The 26,120-nt window shown below is 42.5% G+C and overlaps 1 protein-coding gene across 1 annotated transcript in view; it reads left to right on the forward strand.

The window, feature by feature from the left end:
• Window positions 1–7,220: 7,220 nt before the first annotated feature.
• rasgef1ba (RasGEF domain family, member 1Ba) overlaps window positions 7,221–26,120 on the forward strand; it is a 123,447-nt gene continuing 104,547 nt past the window's right edge. The window contains exon 1 of the mRNA XM_047381490.1: window positions 7,221–7,413. The gene's annotated coding sequence lies outside the window, so the exon portion shown is untranslated. The remainder of the gene's footprint in view (window positions 7,414–26,120) is intronic.

Here is a 26,120-nt window from a genome sequence, read left to right on the forward strand (position 1 = left end):
GAGTGAAAACCAGGTGGAGCAAGGAGACAGATTAACTTTGAGCAGGTGAACCGAATAAACTTAATTGACAGACAGAACAAAACGTGGCTGCGGCAAAAACAGAGACTCTAATATACAAACAAAACCAAACTTGACAAAACATGAACAAGACTAAAACATGACCAGAAAAATAATAAACAGAAGCATGATTCAAAACTTGAGCAGTGAAAAACATAAGGAAAAAACCCGAAACCAAAAACCAAACAACCCCAAATCATAACACAGACAGGTTTCTACCTGCTGCGGAGGCTATTGAGTGACATGAGGACCAGGTACGACTAATTAGGGGAATGCAGAATATCTAGGTGAGGAACTAGAGGGATCTAACCTGACACTATAGGATCTGACACAAACACTAAAATCAGAAGCTAAACCAACTCACAGTGAACAGATTCTCAATCCAAAGGAATAAATGGTGAGTAGAAAAACCATGTGACCAAGTGACAAACTAAATAATAAAAGAAATAAACATCTTTGGTGAAAAGACCATGCCTTAACTACTCCCACTCTAACCTCACGCCTCAGAACAAATGCTTGTCATTCCACAGCTTTTACCACTCCTCCCTTTTCACCTCCAAATATTTCAGTTTTTTTTTCAGTCATATCAAAGGGAGTTTGAGGTTGTCCTACTTACTTGGAAAGCCCCCTTGAACTCCAGCCAAATATTATCAAAGTTCCCCCTTTTTCTTTTCTATTGTGTTTCTTTTCCATCTCCTCTTTACCATTCAGGTGTTGTCTTCTTTAGCAAATCCAAACACAAAACCAAATTGATATAAAACACTAAGAGCCATGTAATATAACATTAGCTTTTCAAAGCTATTCTAATGTATTGAGACGCACCTGTATAAGCAGATAATCAGTGCAACGGAGACTGGATGACAACAATGAGGGACACCTTGGTGCTCTGGGTATCAAGTCCTCAGGCAAAGTAAATGACAACAATAAAACTCTGACTAGTGTAAGTCTGTGTTATGTTATGGATCCTGCCCAACAGTAATATTTTTTTCTTATGAGAAAGCAAATTTGGGATGATAAAAGAATCAACCTGTGACTGCAGGGTGATGGCTCTAAGACTGATAATTCTGGGCTTGAAATTCCTTCTTTGATACCATCATCAGTTTTCCTTTTTTCCTGACTGTCAGGAGAGGCCACAGGAGGATTTGCCTTTCAAATGTAAATCCTGTGCTGATGCATTCGTGGTACAAAGGAGTCTGTTTCTTATCTCTGGAGGAAAGTCTGATCGTCCTCTGTGAAGTCAGCTTCACAGAAAGTAGCAGTGACACTTGACTTAAGCTCCACGAGGTTGCAGGAAATATGTTTTCTGCTGTCTGGGTGAGTTACGACTCATTTACTAATGGTGAAACCCAGCCTCCCCCAGAGCGAGCTGATGGATAAATCACCCGCACTGCTGTGCTGCAGTGCAGAGAGAGTGCAGCCGGTCACTGTGGAGCTATCTCTTCTTTATTTAATCTAGCTTATTTCCCCACTCTCTTTCTCTGTCCAACTCTCAGGAGCCGTGAAACAGTTTGGGGTGGCGGCTCAGCTCGCAGTGAAGTTCCATCAGAGCCATGAAGTGTAATAAAAAAGAAAAAGGCTCTCCATCAGTGACATGGCTGTGAACTGCCGGGGCTTTGATGCAACATTAGACATCTGCTGCAGTGGGCACAGGGAGCTTTATGTAGGAGAGCAAAAGCCGTGTCAGCGTGTGTGGATGCGTAGATATGTGTTTAACCTAAATTAGCTCCTGTTATCAGATCTGCAGATAAAGCTTTTTGTTTTATAATAACATTATATATTTACATTTTACACAACAGCTCTTTCAAGGCCAAACAGCTTAGCGTTCCCTCCTTCCTTCTGTCTATATTAAATGCCTTAATTCTATTTTTCAAAAATCAGATTCTCAAAACCTAATTCCTAAAGAAGGGAATACAATTTGGGAACTCAAATGCAGTTTTCTGAAACATTCAGTCAAAACCTATTGGTAGAAAATGTTTTCTGTGCACTTAAGACTAAAAGTTTTGACAACTAATCAAATCTAGAGTTTAGTGTGTTCAGTGCTTTTTAAATTTGTATGAGCTGTTAAAGTCTGCTTTAAAAGCCCATAAAATTCGGAATACTTTTATTGCCAAATACATCCAATTTATGATCCTTCTTCTTTAGAAAACCTTCTCTAATTCTCTCTGGCGTGCTGCATAGCAACATTTGGACAAAATCTTGTCTGATGGGGACTTGTTCTTGTTGGCTTAGTGCTTGATTTTGAGCACAGTTTGCTGGCTTTTTCTTTTACAGAACTGACCACAGGTTCTTAGCAGGGGGTTAAAATCTGGTTTCTTGACCACAGGTCTGATCTTTGAGCCACTTCATTACTTTGACCTTGTGAGATTCTGCTCCAATTTGCTAAATTATTACTAAACCTAGAGGTTGCTCTCAGAAAATGTTTTTGTTCCCAAACCTTTACTCATGGGAGTTTTTTTTTGGGTAGAATTGGAAAGCAACCCCACGCATGGATTGGATCAGAATGTTGGCACGGCACGGGACTAAGGTCTCCTTTTTGCCAGGCTTGTTGTCACAAGGCTATTCTCCAAAAGACTCCTCCTCGCTGTGTATATACAGGGGTTGACAATGAAACTGAAACACCTGTCATTTTAGTGTGGGAGGTTTCATGGCTAAATTGAACCAGCCTGGTAACCAGTCTTCATTGATTGCACATTGCACCAGTAAGAGCAGAGTGTGAAGGTTCAATTAGCAGGGTAAGAGCACAGTTTTGCTCAAAATATTGAAATGCACACAACATTATGGGTGACATACCAGAGTTCAAAAGAGGACAAATTGTTGGTGCACGTCTTGCTGGCGCATCTGTGACCAAGACAGCAAGTCTTTGTGATGTATCAAGAGCCACGGTATCCAGGGTAATGTCAGCATACCACCAAGAAGGACGAACCACATCCAACAGGATTAACTGTGGATGCAAGAGGAAGCTGTCTGAAAGGGATGTTCGGATGCTAACCCGGATTGTATCCAAAAAACATAAAACCACGGCTGCCCAAATCATGGCAGAATTAAATGTGCACCTCAACTCTCCTGTTTCCACCAGAACTGTCCGTCAGGAGCTCCACAGGGTCAATATACACGGCCGGGCTGCTATAGCCAAACCTTTGGTCACTCATGCCAATGCCAAACGTCAGTTTTAATGGTGCAAGGAGCGCAAATCTTGGGCTGTGGACAATGTGAAACATGTATTGTTCTCTGATGAGTCCACCTTTACTGTTTTCCCCACATCCGGGAGAGTTACGGTGTGGAGAAGCCCCAAAGAAGCGTACCACCCAGACTGTTACATGCCCAGAGTGAAGCATGGGGGTGGATCAGTGATGGTTTGGGCTGCCATATCATTTCATTCCCTTGGGCCAATACTTGTGCTAGATGGGCGCGTCACTGCCAAGGACTACCGAACCATTCTTGAGGACCATGTGCATCCAATGGTTCAAACATTGTATCCTGAAGGTGGTGCCGTGTATCAGGATGACAATGCACCAACACACACAGCAAGACTGGTGAAAGATTGGTTTGATGAACATGAAAGTGAAGTTGAACATCTCCCATGGCCTGCACAGTCACCAGATCTAAATATTATTGAGCTACTTTGGGGTGTTTTGGAGGAGCGAGTCAGGAAACGTTTTCCTCCACCAGTATCACGTAGTGACCTGGCCACTATCCTGCAAGAAGAATGGCTTAAAATCCCTCTGACCACTGTGCAGGACTTGTATATGTCATTCCCAAGACGAATTGACGCTGTATTGGCCGCAAAAGGAGGCCCTACGCCATACTAATAAATTATTGTGGTCTAAAACCAAGTGTTTCAGTTTCATTGTCCAACCCCTGTACATGCATCCACACCCTTCTGCTCCCAGTGTTGAGCAAGCTCTGCACTGGTGGCAACATTCTTATGTGGTAAAGGAGCATCATACCTCTTGCTGGGCATCTTGGTCTTCCTGGAGTCTAACTTTACTGCAGGTGAAATTCTCAACTTAAAGTTCTTGATGACTGTTCTTTCAGCTGCGATGTTTTTAGCTACAGTTTCCTACATTTTGAACCATAGCGACGATGACTTCATGTATTTCCACAAGAAGGCAATGACTTTAAGCACCTCTGCCCCTTTTTTTTAGCAAACAGTTGGCAGAATAGATTGACAGTGATGCTAGTGAGGCATGAGCGCTAAATAAATTAATCTACATCTGATCCATCTGCTCAGAAATTAAACAACACTAATATAAACTGTTTTCACAAAAAAAGACTGCAAAATGTGTACCTCTCAAAAGCTTTTGCTACAAGGCCAACATTTTGCAAATTAAACGTAATTCACAGGCAAACCAAACAAAGTGATCATACAGAGATGGAAATAACCTCACTTGAAACACTTGTAAAAGTTCTCAAAATGAGGAAATTAAAAAAATAAATAGAATAACAAACCAACAACTATGTAAAGCAAAATCACAATATTCTAATGCAAAGCTCTAGAATGCGATAGCATATTGCATTGATCTCACAACAATTAGTTTAACCTCTGACTATTTTAACTTTACAAAAAACAGCCTATGAATAAATATTAGTCTCCATTTTTGCAGACAGAAATGATACTACGATGAGGGTTTGAGGAGGAAAACAGAAAGATGTGTGACAGAATAAGGACACAGCTGAAGTTTTTGCATATTTAACACAGACTCCTCCTGCTGCATTACTCTTATTTTTGCTTGTGGTTGTGGTAGACGTTCAAGACAGCTCCAAACCTTGGTGAGCCCACAAGCAAGTCAGCTAAAACCAAGAAAGACAGGCCATGAAAAAACAGCTGACTGGTAAGAATAAAGTCCAGGCCATCAACACATTGGCCTTGCCAGACATTAGACACACCGCTGGTATAATAGCCTGGACAAACAAGGATATAAATGCCATTAATATGAAGAAAACATCTCACAATGATCAAAGCGATCAAAGTCCAGCACCCTGAGACAGTGTGCCAAGTGGGAGGAGGAAGGTCGAGGACTATTGGGCATCACAGCCACCATGAAGGATGGAACAGCAGGGTCTGGCGAAGCGGTAAGGCGTGCAGCCTGTGTACATTTCACCTTTCTACTCTTTGTTCCAATTAATGTCTTATCCCTTTGCTCTGGCCTAAAACTAACCATATTTTATAAGTCTTGTGACAAATATTCAGAGAGAAAAGAACAAACAGTCAGTTAGGTGTGTCCTGGAATCCCAGCATTGGCCCTTTCTGCCTTGAGTTTGCAGGTAGCAGTACTATGCATAAGCCATTGCTGCCTGTTTTAATAATTTGGTAGTCCTATGAATATCTCTACCAACTGTACGCTGTGTTAAATGACTTTGGATCATTTAGGAAACAAATTAAATGTAAGCTATCTAAGACTTTCTCTCACTACTAACCTTGCTGTGAAATTACAAGGACACTTACAGCTGAAAATATAAAAATGAAAGCACTTCCTCTTCTTTCAATCAGCAGTTTAACACTGATTTTAACATGGCTTCATGGTGGCGATGTCAGCAGCAATGTTGCCTTGCAGCAAGAAAGTCCTGGGCTCGAATCCCAGCATCATGTTGCACGGAGTTTGCGGATTCTTCTCGTGCATGCGTGGGTTCTCTCCGGGTACTCCGGCTTCCTCCAACAGTCCAATGACATTTCTCGTTTGTGTTTCTGTGAATAGACGAAAATTTATCTAGTCCAACAAAATAGAAAACATTCGACCCAAAACGTTAGCAAACATATGAGACTCTTTTGAACCTAACATAATTAACTCTTTTCTTCTTTGTTTCAATAAAATATTGCATGTTTTAGTTGTTGGTGAGCAAATACGTTTAAATGTCACAGTAGTAGTTGACAAAGCAGAAAAGAGACCATTAGTGATAGACATTGCAATCCCAGGTTCAAGAAATACCAAGAGCTCAAAAAGCAAATGGAAAGGTTGTGGAGAGTCAATGACTCAGCAGCTTTAGAAAATCCAGGAAAACCCGAGATGTCTTTCTAGAACAGAATGGCTGGGTACTGAACCTTTTCCTTATAAGCTTTTTACAATAATATAAGTCTTCCATCAGTAAACAGCACATCACACCAAGGGGTTAAAATCTGTCTCATATCGCCCAAAGAGCGTGCCCCCCCCTCAGAAATATGGAAGCCAATCGTTACCATATTTCAAATGAAAAAGCATTTTCAGAAATGCTTTTTCATTTTAAGAATGTGGCTGCATTGTTTGACTCATAAATGAAATTAGTAATCAATCATCCTATTTGCATTTTAATTGTCTTCTTCAAGACTGCTCATTCTTTCACTTAATTAAAATGAAAAAGAAAAAGACATTTGAGATTTATTTTTCAAAATGTACCCCAGCAAATAGATACCAAAATTCAATTTGAAATGTAAAATTTGAAAATGAAAAAGCATTTCTGGAAATGCTTTTTCATTTTAAGAATGTGGCTGCATTATTTGATCCATAAATAAAATTAGTAATCAATCATCCTATTGGAACTACCAGTTCTACCTGCCACTGCCACAAATTGAGCTCGGCTCTGCTGCAATTCAATCAATTTCTCGGCACGTTTGCAATGTAATGCAATGCAGACGTGCACAGCGCCCCCTACCGAACAAGATGGGTAGCTCGGTCAGCAGGGAGCTGAGGAAGAGCGGCTGCTGACATCACTCTGCTGCGCCCGCAGCTCGGAATGCTCTATCGGCAGTACCTTGCGGGCAGACCACGAAAACGAAAAAGCAATGTCTGCTTTGTTTTCTTCTTGATGATGGCATGAAATGTGCAGTCATGAAGAAGAAAATGCAAATGCAAATAGGATGATTGATTACTAATTTTATTTATGGGTCAAATAATGCAGCCACATTCTTAAAATGAAAAATCATTTCTGAAAATGCTTTTTCATTTTAAATATGGTAACGATTTGCTTCCATACAGAAACACCTGTCGCTGAAAATCACCTGCTGCTTGTTGTCCCGCGCACACACCCCTCTGCCCGGCCCCCACCTGTCGCCGCCTTCTCTCTGAGCGCGTTTGACGCTAAACCACAACCACCGATGGTTGTGGCGGTGACAATAACCTAACATTGTAAACACCTCACATCCACAGGCCGTCCTCCGGGTGTTTAAGGGGGAATTTCGCTCCTCCGATCCAGCGGGGCATCTTTTACTCAGGAAGCTACTGGTTGAAGACAGGAAGGTGATGCGTGAAGGAAAATAAGAGTTTTTATTTGACAAGGCTTCTTTACTTTAGGGACGCTTTACTTCTCACTTCTATATGGCGAAGTTTCTGGTAATTGCTGGGATGCACACTTCCTGCCAAGGGTACCTCTCCGCTGTTTGAGGTAAGGATGTAGCCGATTTAAAAAAAATCCCGCAGCCTGCTTGCATAATTAATCCAGTGTTGTCAGGTGTGAGTTGACAGCTTCAACCCCTCCCCATATGATTCCCTGTTTGTTTGTCATTAACAGGAGGTTTAGGGTTTATTTGTTACGCTGCATACCAGTTCACTTTCATGTCGCATTGTGCTGCAGACAGATGGATTAAATGTGTATTGTTTGCATCTACTGTTATAATACTTTTTATACATGTAGTGAAAAAGCCCGTCTGTTAGATGAGCTCAGAATTTCTATGATTTTCTTTATTTTATTACACAATTTCTGTGAGCTAATAGCTTAAAGCCGCTCTGATGACCGATGTGTTACTTGCGTTGCCAGAAAGTGGTATCAAGCAAGAAATGGCTAAGAGTCAAATGCTTCTGGTATTTGGGTCAATGTGCCACAAACTGCGCCCCAGACATGCTGCTCCTGCACTCCTGTTGCCGAAATGTGGTACTGTTTCTCTGACAAAATCTGTTCACAGAAAACCGTTCTTTTTTATTGCTTTTATCAGGTTTATTTTCTGAGTTTGTCTTACTCAGACGTGCCAAAGTCACCTCCTGAGAGTTCAAATGTGCAAATTCAACCCGTGAAGCTGCAAATTCACATAATAATTCAGATGTGAAATATGTGAAACGCATGTTACCTGTTTTTAGAAAACTTTAGTTTGTCCATCACATGTAAATTCCCATGTGAAATCTATGAATTACTTGTGGTGACTATATGAACTGTATCTTAAGGTGATTCCCATGCGTTTATATGCGATGCCCATGTGAAAACCGCAGGACTACATGTAAAGTGGTAAATGAACGGAACTCTTATATCACTTTTCTAAACATACTGTAGCCTCAAATCCATTTTACATAACAAATGACACTTTTATGCACTGATATGATGATCAGTGCGTTGGCTACTTGAGGTTTAGTGCCATTGGCAGTTCCTTACATGATGGGGGAAGCTGGAATTGACTACTTTTCCCATCAAGCCACAGCTGCTACAAATGTCATACTCATGAACCCCGCTGGATAACATTGACACAACATGATCCCCACAAGGATCATGCCTCTATGGCTTCTGGACATCCTTTTTTGGGCTGCATGGATTTTGACATGTGGAAATTACACTGTATTGTAACATGTCAAACACAGGTGGAACACATGGTTTCTCACATGTTACAATTTGAAAATCATGTGTTTCACATGCGCTCATTATATTGTGTATATTGTGTGATTCCAGCATTGTCCTGTATTTAGCTACTCAGGAATTACCATGGGCCTCTTGTCTGCTTCTGTGATTATTGCTCTCCTTGCCTGGTCTCATTTTAGGTGGATGCCCATCTCTTGGTAGGTTTGCAGTTTGCCATCTTTCTTCCATGTTCAGAGCAGAGCTCTGTGAGATGTTTAAAGATGTTTAAAGCTTGGAATATTGTTTTGTGACCAAACTCGGCTTTAAAGTTCTCCACAACATTCTCCCCGGCCTGTCTGCTGTGTTCCCTGATCTTCATGATGCTGTTTGTTCACTAATGTTCTCAAACAAACCTGACACCTTCACAGAACTGATGGATTTATACTGAGATTAAGTTGAACACAGATGGACTCTATTAAGAGTTAAATGACTTCTGTAGGAAATTGGTTGCGCTGGATTTTATTTAGTGATGGCAGCAAAAATGGGGTGACATATAAGTGCATGGTACACTTTTCAGTGTATTTTTTAACAAGTTTTTTTTTGCAACATGTTGAAAACCATGCATCCCTCCTTCCTCTTCAAACGTATGAACCAAGTCTTAAGGTTTGTAACCAGTTGTAATGTAACATCACATTTAAGGAAGTATAAAAACTTGCAAAACCCACGATTGTGTAACACCAGATGATAGACACATTCAGATTTATCCTCATCACACACACACACACACACACACACACACACACACACACACACACACACACACACACACATCCGTGTTTTACTATCTTTATGAGGACTTTTCGGTTACTTCCATTGACTTCCATTCATTTTCCTTGATTTTTAGTGCCTAACCCTGACCCTAACACTAACCCTAAACCTAACCAGTTAATACCTCACCCTAACAATAACTCAATTCATACCATAGTCCTAAACTTAACTCCTGTCCCAAGAATGGAATTTGAAAAAGTGAGGACCAGGAAAATGTCCTCACTTTGTCAAAATGTCCTCACTTTGTCAAAATGTCCTCACTTTGCAATAAAAATACAAACAATGGTTCTCACTCAGCAACAAGAACACACACACAAACACACACACACACACACACACACACACACACACACACACACACACACACACACACACAGACAGACCGTTATAATCCTCAACTGCCAAGGGATTGCCAGTCCATCAGGCTTCATCTCAATCTGCGCTGCACGCATTGCATAAACCAAAATATTAAAAATCATCTCAGAAATGTGTCCAAAAACATCAAAATTTGAAAAAGCAGCAGGAATTTCTGTGATATTAACTGACAACCTCCACTACACAACTGTGTAAGTTTACAGTTTATGCAAACAAATTTTTGTTTCAGCAACAGTTATATAAGGCAGTATATCTAATTCCAACTTAAACCAGTAAAGTCAGGCATCTGATTTTATCTCTAGTATTATCTAGTAATTCAAAAGTAAATAAACACATTTCATTCTACGCTATTTATTATCTTTTCCACCATAATCAGGAATAGATGAGCGCAGCTCAGACTTTGGAAATCAGCTTTATTGCCAAGTTCGTACATACAAACAAGGAATTTGACTCTGGTACATTTGCTCTTTTGTTTTGTTTTTGCATTACAGAATATACATATTTACAATGTACAATAAACACTGTTAGGGTTTGAAAACTTTTGTATTGTTTATCACTCATGTCTGCTCTAAGTGCCTTTCCCTCCTACATACCACAGGAAGAGAGATGGGGACAGGAGTGAGTTATGCTTTTATCAGCAGCATCTAAGGGCTGCTCAACCAAGTCCCATTCTCCCTCTCCCTCGAGTTAAGCGCTGCCACACAGCCGCACCTAGGCCTGGTGGCTGAAAGTCCCGGTGTGTGACATTCGCATCTGGCCGGTGGGTTATCGTCTTGCTCGACGCTGGGTGACTCTGGGGGGTCCGACAGAGTCACCTAGAAGTCAGCTCAGAGGTGAGACGTTTTGTTTAACATTAAAGAAAGGTTATAATAAGTCGTTGGTAGTGTCTCGCTGTAAGGAGACAGCAATTGGGTAGGTTTTATTTCGCCGGAAGGAAATAGCGATAAATTTAGGTAGGATCTCGCCGCAAGGAGATCAGAAACGACTAGGTAATTCCGCCGTAAGGGAACTGGATAATTTGGTTGGTAGCATTTAGCCGGAAAGGAAATGAAATTAAATGTTGAATAATAAGGGAGTTCATAAACTAAGCTAGGTCGACCATACATATTGCTGAAGGGACATAAATATGTTAAAATACTAACTGTGTGAGTGCTGTTGTGTGTGTTTGGAAGACTAAGCATTTTGGAAGAATCATAGCAAGATTCTGCTGGTCTTGTGTTTTCTTTTGCCCAGAATAGAAAGACGTATTGGTGATTTTTGGAGATAAAGGTCGGGTTTAATCCCAGAAAATTAACACCGCTGCGGATTAGTCGCAGTAGAAGGGCGTGTTAATGTCCTCTCCTTGAATTTTATGCCAGGGAACTTCTATCTGGGACATTTATAGTATTGTGAACTAAAATTAAACATCATGGGGAAGAAACAAAGTAAAATATTAACTTAGAAGGGGATGTAAAGTTTATGGAGAACTATGTAGAAGGAGCAGGTATGATCTGTCAAAGATGGAATAAAAAACATGGTTTCTTGGGTAAACTAAATATTTTAGGGGGAGTGGTGGCCTAGTGGTTAGAAGAGGAGGTTTGCGTTCCAGAGGGGCCAGGTTTGTATCTCACAGATTGCCACTCAGGGTCCCTGAGCAAGACCCTTAGCCCCAGAATGCTCCCCGGGCGCCGCACAATGGCAGCCCACTGCTCCCTATAAGGGATGGGTTAAATGCAGAGGACAAATTTTGTTGTAATGTACAGGTCCTTCTCAAAATATTTGCATATTGTGATAAAGTTCATTATTTTCCATAATGTCATGATGTAATTTAACATTCATATATTTTAGATTCATTGCACACTAACTGAAATATTTCAGGTCTTTTATTGTCTTAATACGGATGATTTTGGCATACAGCTCATGAAAACCCAAAATTCCTATCTCACAAAATTAGCATATCATTAAAAGGGTCTCTAAACGAGGTATGAACCTAATCATCTGAATCAACGAGTTAACTCTAAACACCTGCAAAAGATTCCTGAGGCCTTTAAAACTCCCAGCCTGGTTCATCACTCAAAACCCCAATCATGGGTAAGACTGTCGACCTGACTGCTGTCCAGAAGGCCACTATTGACACCCTCAAGCAAGAGGGTAAGACACAGAAAGAAATTTCTGAACGAATAGGCTGTTCCCAGAGTGCTGTATCAAGGCACCTCAGTGGGAAGTCTGTGGGAAGGAAAAAGTGTGGCAGAAAACGCTGCACAACGAGAAGAGGTGACCGGACCCTGAGGAAGATTGTGGAGAAGGGCCGATTCCAGACCTTGGGGGACCTGCGGAAGCAGTGGACTGAGTCTGGAGTAGAAACATCCAGAGCCACCGTGCACAGGCATGTGCAGGAAATGGGCTACAGGTGCCGCTTTTGAACCAGAAACAGCGGCAGAAGCGCCTGACCTGGGCTACAGAGAAGCAGCACTGGACTGTTGCTCAGTGGTCCAAAGTACTTTTTTCAGATGAAAGCAAATTCTGCATGTCATTCGGAAATCAAGGTGCCAGAGTCTGGAGGAAGACTGAGGAGAAGGAAATGCCAAAATGCCAGAAGTCCAGTGTCAAGTACCCACAGTCAGTGATGGTCTGGGGTGCCGTGTCAGCTGCTGGTGTTGGTCCACTGTGTTTTATCAAGGGCAGGGTCAATGCAGCTAGCTATCAGGAGATTTTAGAGCACTTCATGCTTCCATCTGCTGAAAAGCTTTATGGAGATGAAGATTTCATTTTTCAGCACGACCTGGCACCTGCTCACAGTGCCAAAACCACTGGTAAATGGTTTACTGACCATGGTATCACTGTGCTCAATTGGCCTGCCAACTCTCCTGACCTGAACCCCATAGAGAATCTGTGGGATATTGTGAAGAGAACGTTGAGAGACTCAAGACCCAACACTCTGGATGAGCTAAAGGCCGCTATCGAAGCATCCTGGGCCTCCATAAGACCTCAGCAGTGCCACAGGCTGATTGCCTCCATGCCACGCCGCATTGAAGCAGTCATTTCTGCAAAAGGATTCTCGACCAAGTATTGAGTGCATAACTGTACATGATTATTTGAAGGTTGACGTTTTTTGTATTAAAAACACTTTTCTTTTATTGGTCGGATGAAATATGCTAATTTTGTGAGATAGGAATTTTGGGTTTTCATGAGCTGTATGCCACAATCATCCGTATTAAGACAATAAAAGACCTGAAATATTTCAGTTAGTGTGCAATGAATCTAAAATATATGAATGTTAAATTTTCATCATGACATTATGGAAAATAATGAACTTTATCACAATATGCTAATATTTTGAGAAGGACCTGTACATGTGCAATGACCAATAAAGATGATTATTATTATTATTATTATTAAGGATATCTTAAAATTACAAGGAGATTTAAAATTAGAAATAATGAAAACCAAGAAACCAACTAAAAAGGAACAGAGAAAGGTCGAGTATAAATTCTCGGACAAATGGCTGGAACAAAGTAAGTTAAGAGACATGCAGAGGCAAGATAAGAAGGAGAAGCGAATGGAGAAGCTGACAGCTGCGGTCTTGGTGCGCCCACATGAGGAAACGGTAGTCGCATCCAGACAGCGAGGAGCGCAGCCCCCTGCCGTGCAGACAGCTGCAGGACAGGCGGCTGCAGCACAGCAAATTGGAGGAGAGATAGAAGGAGCTGTAGCAGTTCCTAAAACTTAAGCAAGAAAAATTAAGCAATTCTTTTAAAACAAAAGAACAGAGCTCTTCTAGTGAGTCCTGATCTCCTAATTTCTGGGGGTGCACAGGAGTGCGAACTAGGAGTAAATATAAGAAAACTACTCCCAGCATGTACCCAGGCGAAGCCTTAATGGCTCACGAACAGAAATTTCATCCATCTGGAAAAAATGTAGAGGAAGACACATTTCCTCTAGTTGAAGTAACAAATCCAAATGTAGGTGACGCTAATCACCGACAGCTGCCAACTATTCTAGTATATAGACCATGGACACAGGAAGACAGAACTGCTGCTTTAAAAGGTATCCCACCGATACAGGAAGGAGTAGAGGAGTTTTTAGCAGCTATTACAGAACTCAGAGGAAGCTTTCATCTTAATGGCAGAGAGATGCTCCAGTGTTTTACCCAGCTGTTTGGCCATTGGTGCAGAGTAGCAGGAGGTTTCACTGTATGCGATGACAATGGTGACACATTAGCACATAATTTACCAGATTTAAGGGACGCTTTAGGCTTACTCTTTGAAATAATTCGAACAGTTTATATACAGACAGCAGATTATGGCAAAATCTCACAATGTAAACAGAAGGACGAAGAAGACCCACAAGATTTCTTGGATAGGATGAGACGTGTTTTTAAAGCAAACTCTGCTATACCATATGATGAAGCAGAGGCAGGAGCCTATCAGCAACAGTTGAAGAGAGTCTTTTTGCAAGGCCTTAAAATTTAACTCAGACGGTATATAGACAAACATTGGGTTCATCAAAATACAGGAACTGTTACCAAAGCCTTAGAGTATGCGCAGCATGCCCATAAAACACAGCAAGATAGGAAGACAGATACGTTTGGAATGCAAGACAGTTTAATGGCATTGCATCGCTCAGGGACAAACAGGCAAAAGGGGGGAGGATTCAGAGGTCACGGAGGAAGAGGAGGAGGAGGGCCATGACACAGCCACACACAGAGCAATGCGTGTCTGAGGTGTGGAAAAATAGGGCATTATGCTAGACAATGTAGAACGATTTTACAAAACCTTGGCGCAAGAAATGACAACTGCTGGATCTGCAATGAGCCAGGACATTTTGCACGAGAATGTAATGAAAAGCGGGTGTATAACCCCAACTTTACCCAGAATTGAAAATTACAGCCACAGCCCCCACCTCCTCCCCCACTAGCAGAGAAAAACAGTAGTGAAATGGAGGAAGTTGACATACAAGCAGCACTGGAACTTATAGCACTAAGTAGGACGCAAGATTTGCCATATAAAAACATAATAATAAATGGCAAAGCATATAGCTGTTTGTGTGATACAGGGGCATGTAGATCTGTGCTAACTAAACCTCTACCCAGAGTAAAATATTCTAACACCGCAGTGCATGTTAGATCAGCAGCTGGCACATCAGAGGTACATTACCTAAGTGAACCAGTAACAATAACAGAACCTGAGACAAAACTTACTTGTCAGGCCCCCGTTCTGATAAGTCAAAAATGCCCAGTAAACCTGTTGGGAAGAGATCTTATGCAAAAATTGCATATAAATATAGTATCAACAGAAACAGGTATGAAGGCTGTAGTGGAAGAAGGGGCCCTAGTCCTAAATGAATTCTCACAGCCGCATTATTACTGGTCCCTCGATCTAGGCCCCACACCAACAGCTCGAGAACTGCTGAGGAGAACCAGAGAAAAACAAACCTCCCAGGGGGCACAGTACATACCAGATACTGAGCTCCATGTAACCATGAGATATAAAAATACTTCAGGGCCAGATTATCAGTATGATACTGTTTTTCACAGAGAAAATAATCATGCTGTTACCATACAGCACCTGTATGTTGACCCCAAAACAGGGAAATCCTCCACCTCAATCATACTGTCAGGAAAACAGCTCCAACAGTTTAAAGGCAGTACACCTCATCTGTCATTAACTAAACCTGTGGGGGGTCAGTGGAAAGAATTAGAAAACTTTATACAGCGTGCTGAAAGAGGGAGATATGAGGCATTAACAAGCTCTGACTAGAAAGTAGATCCTAACACGGGAATCTGGAAACTCACTCTAGGGTGGACAGTCAAAGTCCATCCAAATACACATTTGGATGAGGCAAAGTGACAGATACAGGGCCTAGCTGAAAGCAAAGAGAGCAACAGGCACCCTGCCTTAGCTTCTGTCCCACCTGAACTCTGGTCCCAATCATTGACTGATGTAGGATTTATAAAGGGGTTTCCACCATATAAGGTTAAATTAATATCTGAAGAACGGCCAGTAGTTCACCAGTACTCCTTGAAGCCAGAAGCTGAAGAGGGTATTAAGCCAGTAATACAGGATATGTTGAAGTCAGGAATATTAAGGGAAGCACCTGATGCTACATGCAACACACCTATCTTTCCAGTGCAGAAAGCCAGCACAGGAAAGTGGAGGATGGTCCAGGATCTTAGACCGATAAATAAAATAGTGAGACATGTGGTTCCAGACGTCCCGAATCCACATACATTACTACATTCATTAACTACAGATAAAAAATATTTCTCAGTGGTAGATCTTAGCAATGCTTTCTTTACAGTACCACTGCATGAAGAGTCACAGCATTTATTTGGCTTTCAGTTTAAAGGGAAAAAATACACTTACACCAGACTACCACAAGGCTTCAGTGAAAGCCCACATGTATATACACAAGCCTTAAGATACTCTATGAGCACCTGTGAGGTGCCTGAACATAGTCAAGTCCTGTTGTATGTAGATGATATTTTTATAGCTTCAGACACTCAACAACACTGTGAGGAAGCTACCATAACAGTTCTGAAACATCTCTACCAGACAGGACACAAAGCCTCTAGGGATAGACTGCAGTTTTGCAAGGAGAAAGTGATTTATTTGGGACATATGTTATCACAACATGGCCGTTCCCTCCTAAGCAGTAGAAAAACAGCCATTCGGGAAGCCCCAAAACCACGAACTAAACAACAAATGATGTCCTTTCTGGGACTGTGTAACTTTTGCAGAGAATGGCTACCAGACTATGCAGCCATTGTACAACCCTTGCAATCTATGATCTATGGCAAAGACATGACATTAAAAGACAAAATCACATGGACTCAGGAGGGAGAAGCAGCATTCACAGAGCTAAAAAATCTGCTTCAAACAACAGTCACCTTAGCTCTGCCAGATTATAGCCAGCCTTTCACACTTTGTGTAGATGCATGTAAGGGTTGTATGAAAGCTGTATTAACCCAGCCGTTTGGCTCCAAAAACAGACCTTTGGCATTTTATTCTAAAAAACTGGACTCTGTGGCATCTGGATTTCCAATCTGATTACAGAGCTGCACAGCTGCGGCAGAAGCTGTGAAGCAGACAGCTGAAACTGTGCTGTGCCACCCGCTCACACTGAAAGTTCCTCATTCAGTGTCACTTGTATTGCTACAAACCTCACTTCCTTTCTTGACACATGCAAGGCATATTACGTTGACCTCGTTGCTACTCTCACAAGCAAATATAACTCTGCAAAGATGTGGTCCACTGAACCCTAGCACGCTAATTCCAACAGCAGAAGATGGAAAACCACATTCTTGCAAAACAAAGGTTGAGGAAGACACAAAACCTAGGCAAGATATCTCTCAGACCCTTCTGAAAAACTCACAAAAAATCTTTGTAATCTTTGTAGATGGATCAGCATCAAAAGATGAATATGGAAAAAACAGAGTTGGTTATGCAGTAACCACTGAAACTAAAATTATAGAATCACAGGCCCTGCCCCATACATGCTCTGCACAGACTGCAGAGCAGTATTCTGTTATCAGAGCTTGTGAATTATATGAAAAATCCTAACCATCTATACAAACAGCCAATATGTATTCGGTTCCTTTCACCATTTTGCCAAAATATGGGAAAATAGAGGGTTCAAAACATCATCTGGAACAGAATTGACACATTTTAATCTGTTAAAACGACTGCTGTTAGCTATCCAGCTACCTGCAAAGATAGCGCTTTGTAAATGTAAAGCGCATCAATCTGATGAAACCATAGAAACAAAGGGGAACACCTTTGCTGACATTTCTGCTAAAATAGCTTCGAGACTTCCCCTCACTTTGAAAATGTCAGATCTCCTATTTATAGATACAGTTGTGCTGAAAGATTCACAACAATCTGCACCAGCTGCAGAAGTTAAATCTTGGCTGAATAGAAGGGCCATAAAGAAAGATGACATTTATCATTTGGGAAATAAGCCAATATTACCAAAAAATTTATACAAGACGGCGGTCCATGCGACACACGGAATTTCCCATGTGTCGAGCGGGGGGATGGTACACTTAGTAAATCTACATTTCCACACCATAAAGTTTTCTGACTATGCAAAAAACTTTTGTAGATCATGTATTACCTGCTGCAAACATAATCCACAAGGAAACATGAGACCCAAAAGAGGCCAGTTCCCAGCAGCAATTCATCCCTTTCACATGATACACACGGATTTCATAGTTATCATGGTCAGGGGGAAAGAAATATTGTTTAGTGGTCATAGATGCATTTTCAAAGTGGGTTGAAATATACCCTTCAAAGCACTGTGATGCACTCACAGTGGCAAAGAGTTTAGTGACACATTTCTTCCCTACACATGGTATCCCACAAATCATAAGATCAGATAATGGGATTCATTTTGTAAATAATGTAATAGAACTGTGCTCTAAAGCATTAGGGTTTCAGTTAAAAAACCATTGTTCTTACCACCCGCAATCTGCTGGGCTGGTTGAACAAACAAATGGAACAATAAAAAATAGATTAAGGAAAACAATGGAAGAAACAGGGAGGCCATGGCCCGAATGCCTATCCCTGGTTAAATTATGGATGAGAATGACTCCAAATCAAACTGGTCTCACTCCATTTGAAATAGTACATGGCAGACCTTTTCCATTGCCATCAGAAATGGATGACATAGGAAAAGCACAGCAGGAAACATCATTAGCTGAATGGATGAATAAAATGTTACAAACAAAAGAAGTACAGTTGTCCAGTAGTCTGCCAGTAAATTCTCCTCCAATTTCACAGAACAACGTGAGGCCTGGAGACCTAGTCCTGATTAAGACATTCCACAGAAAGGATTGGAGCACCCCTTGCTGGAAAGGGCCATACCGCGTTCTCCTGACTACACCGACAGCTCTGAAAATCGCAGAAAGACCATCCTGGATCCACAAGAGCCACTGTAAGCTAATATCACCGTTACAGGAGCCAAACCAACCGACGGGGTTACAGGGGAAGATCCGGGTACAAAGGGGCTGGTGTCCCATAGGGCCCAGCATCTCAAACCGGTGAAGAAAACAACTGACCTGTGCCCAACTTAGCATGGCTTTTTGTAACATGTGGACAGGACTGATAAGCCTGAGCCTAATTCTGGCAGCAGGGCTCTTTCTCTGTTTAAGGCAGGATCCACAGGATGCAACATCACACGAGAAGAGATGGACACCGGACGGCTCTCATCTCAGACCCCTAAAGGAAGGAGGAGGACATCTTTTTCTGCAAAATTATTGGTATCGTTACGTGTATGAAACAGCTAAAGCACAAAACAAAACAGACTGTTATGTATGTTCTATCATGCCAGTTCATTCCCAGGGCCCTACAGTGTAGGTGAGAAAAATGAGTTTCACAGAAGCAGCATGTGCCTTTTCAATAGAACTCTGGGGGTATACATTTTAATGTTCCTGGTCAGAACCTGATGAGAGGAGAAGGCATCCAAATAGTTGGTAAGGACAACAAAACATACACATATTACAACAATTATCTTGCGTATGCATGTGACCCACGTAACTGTACATGTGACCCCAAGAAATGGCAGCCTCTGCACATCAGTAATAAGGGAAGGGCCACACCATTCGAAGCACATGCCAACGGAAACACAATACACCACGATTGTTTGAGTAGAGAAAAGGAAAATGATTCTTCTATCTATGTGGGTAACACCACGCAGTGTGGAGGCACATGGGTCTCCAAAGGAAATAATCAAAATGGAACATACTGGGTCGAGGGGGTAGCTTGGTTATGCGGGAATAATGCTTATTTCATATTACTCCCGAATTGGTATGGGGTGTGTGCTCCAGTTTTCACATCTGATCACACTATAATACTCAGTAAGGTAACGATGATACCCACCTTCCCCAAAAGGCAAAAGAGATATATAGAAATTAAACCACATGACCCTATCTGGGGAACTAATGTCCCGGATGAATTTAAGCTTTGGCCAAAAGATGAGAAAGTGACACTATCTCTCCTTCCTTGGCTAGGTGTGGGGAAACTAATGCTGCGTGTGGAAACTTTAAGCTACCGATTAGGGCTGTTTTTGAATAACTCCATAATAGTAGAAGAGGGCCAAAACACAGAAATGAGTGCTATGCGAGCCATGATAATTCAGAACTGCATGGCTTTGGATATTCTAACAGCATCAACGCCCCCCGTTTGCGTTTTGTTGAACAACACCTGTTGCACATATATCCCGATAATATACATTCCTCAAATATAACAGGAGCACTGAATAACCTGCGTAACCTGCAAAATGTCATGACACATGACCACCCGACTCCCAGCTCCTCTTGGCTAGACTGGATGCTCCAAGGGGGGTGGATGAATTGGGTTAAGGTTTTCTTATTTGCCATAGCAGCATTCCTGATCATCCTGTGCACCTTGCCAATATGTATTATCCCAGGTTGCAAATGCTTGGTTAAAAGGATAGTAACTCAATCAGTCACAGTCGCATATGCAGCATTGATTCAAGTCGACACAACACTGGACCCAAAAACAGATGACTATGATGACATGTTGTAAATGAATATATCTTCAATGCCTGAGTGTATTCATAATTGTACTTCATAAAATGACCTTATAGCAGAAAATCGAAAGAAGTTGCTGTTTAAGTGAAATGAGAAAACATGCATTGATGACATGGACAAGGCTTGTTTTAATTCTTTTACTTTTATTGCATTTTATTTTCTTTGATTTATTATATTGTTTTACTCTGCCATGATTGGTGGTCGCCTAGGGGCGGAGGGGCCGTGTGAGTGTTTCCCACAATATAATCTGCTTTCCGTCCGTGGGTTTGTGCTCACACCGAGTGTTTTCTTTTACATGTATTTAATCATGACTTATTCGTGATTAAATACATACACACACACACACACACACACACCCTGAATGTTTGTTGAACTGTGTGTGAACCAGCATGTATAAATAGAGACGGGTGCCAACATTTTGTAGTCTGCACTGCAGAGTGTGAGCTACCCTTGCTGCAAGTAAAGCTGACTCTGTATCGCTCCTTGCCTCTGAGTTGATTAAACAATACCTAACATACACATATATAATAAAAAGGTGCATTGGTTTCATTGGTCATTATTGATTTCCCTATCAGAGGGTTTTCCTGCCTAACTGGTTTCTGTGCTGAACTGATGCTTTCCACTTTCAGCATGACTCCAGCACTGAAAAACCGGTGCTCAGCACCAGGTATAAGTTGGGTAAGAGGAAGCAAAAAACCACTTTGATCAAGAGCTGGAGACCTGGAACTGCGCTTAAAGCCACCTTTCCCTCTGAAAATATTGTTTCCAAATAGGTTTATAAAAACAGTGTTTGTAATTTTACTATTGCAGGCTTGTTTTTAAGAAATCCTACTCAAAAGGCTGATTGCAATTCTTGTTTTCTGCTGCTGGTAAATGCTGGACCAGAGAGCTGCTGATCAGGTCTGCAGCAGTTCACAAACACAATTTTAAATCACTATTTAAAATAACATACATAAATTAGGCTTGTGATATCAGTACATCTGTTTGCAAAGAAAGTGAGAAAAATTATGAAATTAGTAAGAATAAACCCCCCTGCAATGTAATTGTCTAAGGAAATAACAGAGGGTGGATTGAACATTTACTGTAAAAGGTATCCATTTAAACGGAGATATGGCACTAAACAAGCTCTGTGTGAAACCAGAACAAGATGTTCTTTTATAAAACCAGATAGGAGACAGCTCCTGCCATGCTTTAGCACTGGGACCAGTTTGGTGGAAAAAACTCTGTTGGGTCTCTGACAAGCAGATTTTTATTTTGGCCAATTCCATTTTTTCTTAGGTCTATAACACATACTAAAATGTTTGAATTACCTTTTTTCGAATTCAACTATTAAGAAAAAAGTGCTGCAAGTTGACTGAAGTGGCAGTTTGAAATGCAAAAGAAAGAATGAAGACAATGCAAGATTACCTACATATTATACATGCATCAACACACACGCGCCTAACCTGTACATGATTTTTAACTAAACTCAAATCAAAACATGCATCAAATAATATGTTGTTGTATGACAGATTTATAGACCATAAAACGTTAGAGTTTGAATTTTTGATGCATCAAATAAACATGGGGAAAAAACATGAATGTTTTTGGGTTTTGACTTGAAGATCACTTCTTAGAGCTGATGCAGAGAAAATGGATAGCTGCCAGATTTTAGCCAGTCAATATGCTGTAAATTTAGAGAAAAACTCATTATGAAATATTACTGATATTTGAATTTCATAACTTCAGATCTGGTTGACTCTAATCAGTTTCCCGAACAGGTAGGAATCTAGGGGTTGAGTCAATAGCTACTCATGTCAGGGCCCATCTAAAACAAAAACACAGAGCTACCCATTTAAACCGACGGCTCAAGATGGAGACATAGAACCAAGAAACAAACAAAAATCTGTTCACAATGAACTTGTACTTATTGCTAAATCAGATTAATTAGGTTTAAAAAGCTTCCATTAGGCATGCTGGAGGAAAACGGCCAGGTGGAAGGTCCCTTTAAGGGAGCATGATGTCAATCAAACCTGAAAGCAAATCCACGTTTTTTTCCTCATTGGCAGAAGGATAATTATATTCAGTGAAGATGATTACAAGAACCCTCATTTCCCCTCATGATCAGCAGCTGTGCCTCATCCAAATGTGCCAAACACCACAGTGACCAGCTTTCACGTCATTCACATCTATTTTTGATCAAGTGCCGACCACCATGATGAAGCCCATCTGGAAGCCTCTGAATCTCCAGCTCCAATAATGGCTCCAAGTTACCAGCTCATAGAAACTCTGAAGAAGTCACTTAGACCTTGGTTAGGAAAGTACAAGTGAATATTCTTTCGGAACAAAGCTAGGACCTAATTTAACGCCTTTTATTGGGTTTTGATTGCAATTTAGAAAATCATTGCACCATTAAGGGTAAAATACAGCTTTATACAGCTATGTACAGCTATCTCTGTCTTTACACATCTCATTAAAGATCACAATCTTCCACATCTGCTCCTGACAGGAATAAAACACATTTCTGCCACACAGAAATATAGAATGTAAAATGGGACATAAAATCTGAAGATTTTAAAGCACTGGTCATTTTGAAAAAGTCTAAACAGAAAATGTCATGTTTTAATTATCAAGGCCAAATAATAAATGATGGCTTTTAATTAAATCTTACATAAAATGTACAAAATCACAACATTTTACATTCTGCCATTATTAGATAAAGATTGAAATAAAATAGAAAGCCTTGTATAATAAACAGCCTATGATCCAACAGTGTGTAGAACTGCTGTTTTTTGCACTGATATGCTGTGTTGGGTTTTCTCCAAACATGATGCGGTGCATTATGGATAGGTATCTATACTTTGGTTTCATCTGTCCAAGAGACATTCCAGAGGTAAGATGCTTCATTCAGGTGCAACTTTGCAAACCCAAATGGAACTGCCATCTTCTTTTAAGAGCGAGAACACATTTCCATTTCGTCTCTAAACAAAAGAAAAATTCAGTCATACATCATTTGTCCTGTCATGAACACGTGAACATATAACATGCTAACTGAGGCCTGTACATTCTGACTTAGACCTCTTGGCAGTTTCCAGTCGTTTTGCACAATGATTTTGGGGTGAATTTGCTGGTACTCCCCCTCCTGAGAAGACTGACTGCTGAAACAAATGTTTTTCACTCCTTCACTGTAGTAAAATGTAGTTTAAATAATTTTAAATGACCTTACTCTACTTCCCAGATTGATGAGCAGCAACAGCTGCTCACCGTAGGTCAATGCAGATGCCTTTCCACCTTGTGCTAACACACACCTGTATGCTACAGACCAGCAAGCCACCAGAACTCCTGCTTTTATGTATTGATCAGTTAATGAAGTGCATTAACTGGCAGCACTAGGGTGCTATTTTCCCTCTTATCTTTTATGGTAGGATTCCATAATAAACTGTAATTTCTCAAACCAGTAGTTGTGAAATTGATACACAGAGTGAAGAAGCAAATACTTGTTGATCTTGAAATGGACTCTGGGCTTTTATATAAATAGATAAATGTTTGAGAAATGCATCTATGAAAGGGGGGTCTTGATGGTAGTGAATTTGCTAAATTAAATGTAACGTCAAGACGTCGAGAATCCCTCATAACGACTACAGAATCGAGGCACGTGACGTCGCCCAGTACGGCGGAGCCGGGGTCCCACCCTGGAGCCAGGCCTGGGGTCAGGACTCGTCGGAGAGCGCCTGGTGGCCGGGTTGCTCCTCGCGGGACCCGGCTGGGCCAAGCCCGAACGAGAGACGCGAGACCATCCCCCAGTGGGCCCACCACCTGCAGGGGGAACCGTGAGGGACCGCTGCAAAGAGGATTGGGCGGCCCGATCCCCGTATGCTTAGGCTGGCTCTAGGGACGTGGAATGTCACCTCGCTGGGGGGGAAGGAGCCTGAGCTGGTGTGGGAGGTCGAGAGATATCGACTAGAAATAGTCAGGCTCGCCTCCACGCACAGCGTAGGCTCTGGAACCCATCTCCTCGAGAGGGGCTGGAATCTCTTCTACTCTGGAGTGGCCCGCGGGGAGAGGCGGCGGGCTGGGGTGGGTTTGCTTGTTGCCCCCCAGCTCAGCCGTCTCGTGTTGGGGTTTACCCCAGTGGATGAGAGGGGCGCATCCCTGCGCCTTCAGGTTGGGTAGAGGTCTCTGACTATCATTTCGGCCTACGGGCCGAGTGGTAGTGCGGAGTACCCGGCCTTCTTGGCGTCCCTGTCAGGGGTGCTGGATAGTGCCCCTCCTGGGGACTCCATTATTCTGCTGGGGGACTTCAACGCCCACGTGGGAAACGACAGTGACACCTGGAGAGGCGTGATTGGGAGGAATGGCTTCCCCGATCTGAATCCAAGCGGTGTTTTGTTATTGGACTTCTGTGCTAGTCACAGATTGTCCATAATGAACACCATGTTCAAACATAAGGGTGTCCATCAGTGCACTTGGCACCAGGATACCCTAGGCAGGAGGTCAATGATCGACTTTGTTGTTGTATCATCAGACCTTCGGCCGCATGTTTTGGACACTCGGGTGAAGAGAGGGGCTGAGCTGTCCACTGATCACCACCTGGTGGTGAGTTGGATCCGCTGGAGGAGGAGAAAGCCGGACAGACTTGGCAGGCCCAAACGCATAGTGAGGGTCTGCTGGGAGCGTCTGGCGGACCCCTTGGCCAGGGATGTATTCAACTCTCACCTCCGGGAGAGCTTTGACCAGATTCCGAGGGATGTTGGAGACATAGAGTCCGAATGGACCATGTTCTCCACATCTATTGTCGATGCTGCTGCCCGTAGCTGCGGCTGTAAGGTCTGCGGTGCCTGTCGCGGTGGCAATCCCCGAACCCGGTGGTGGACACCGGCAGTAAGGGATGCTGTCAAGCTGAAGAAGGAGTCCTATCGGCTGTGGTTGGCTTGTGGGACTCCTGAGGCGGCTGATGGGTACCGTGGGGCCAAGCGAGCCGCGGCCCGGGCGGTGTCAGAGGCAAAAACACGGACCTGGGAGGAGTTCGGTGAGGCCATGGAGAAGGACTACCGGTTGGCCCCAAAGCGATTCTGGCAAACCGTCCGGCGCCTCAGGAGGGGGAAGCAGTGCTTCGCCAACACTGTTTACAGTGGGGGTGGGGAGCTGCTGACCTCGACTGGGGACATTATCAGCCGGTGGAAGGAGTACTTCGAGGATCTCCTCAATCCTGCCATCACGCATTCCCTGGTGGAAATAGAGGCTGGGGACTCGGGGTTGGACTCTTTCATCACCCAGGCTGAAGTCACCGAGGTGGTTAAAAAGCTCCGCAGTGGCAAGGCTTCGGGGTTGGATGAGATCCGCCCTGAGTACCTCAAGTCTTTGGATGTTCTGGGCTTGTCATGGCTTGTCGTGGCGGTCGGGGACAGTGCCTTTGGATTGGCAGACTGGGGTGGTGGTCCCCCTACATAAGAAGGGTGACTGGAGGGTGTGTTCCAACTACAGGGGGATCACACTCCTCAGCCTCCCTGGTAAGGCCTACGCCAGGGTATTGGAGAGGAGAGTCCGGCCGATAGTCGAACCTTGGCTTCAGGAGGAGCAGTGTGGTTTTTGTCCCAGCCGTAGGACACTGGACCAGCTTTATACCCTCTACAGGGTACTCGAGGGTTCATGGGAGTTTGCCCAACCGGTCCACATGTGTTTTGTGGACCTGGAGAAAGCATTCGACTGTGTCCCTCGTGATGTTCTGTGGGGGGTGCTCCAGGAGTATGGAATTGGTGGCTCTTTACTAGGCGCCATCCGGTCTCTGTACAAGCGGAGCAGGAGTTTGGTTCACATTGCCGGCACTAAGTCGGAC

Source organism: Girardinichthys multiradiatus, chromosome 12 (genome assembly GCF_021462225.1).
Source record: "Girardinichthys multiradiatus isolate DD_20200921_A chromosome 12, DD_fGirMul_XY1, whole genome shotgun sequence".
NCBI lineage: Eukaryota > Metazoa > Chordata > Actinopteri > Cyprinodontiformes > Goodeidae > Girardinichthys > Girardinichthys multiradiatus.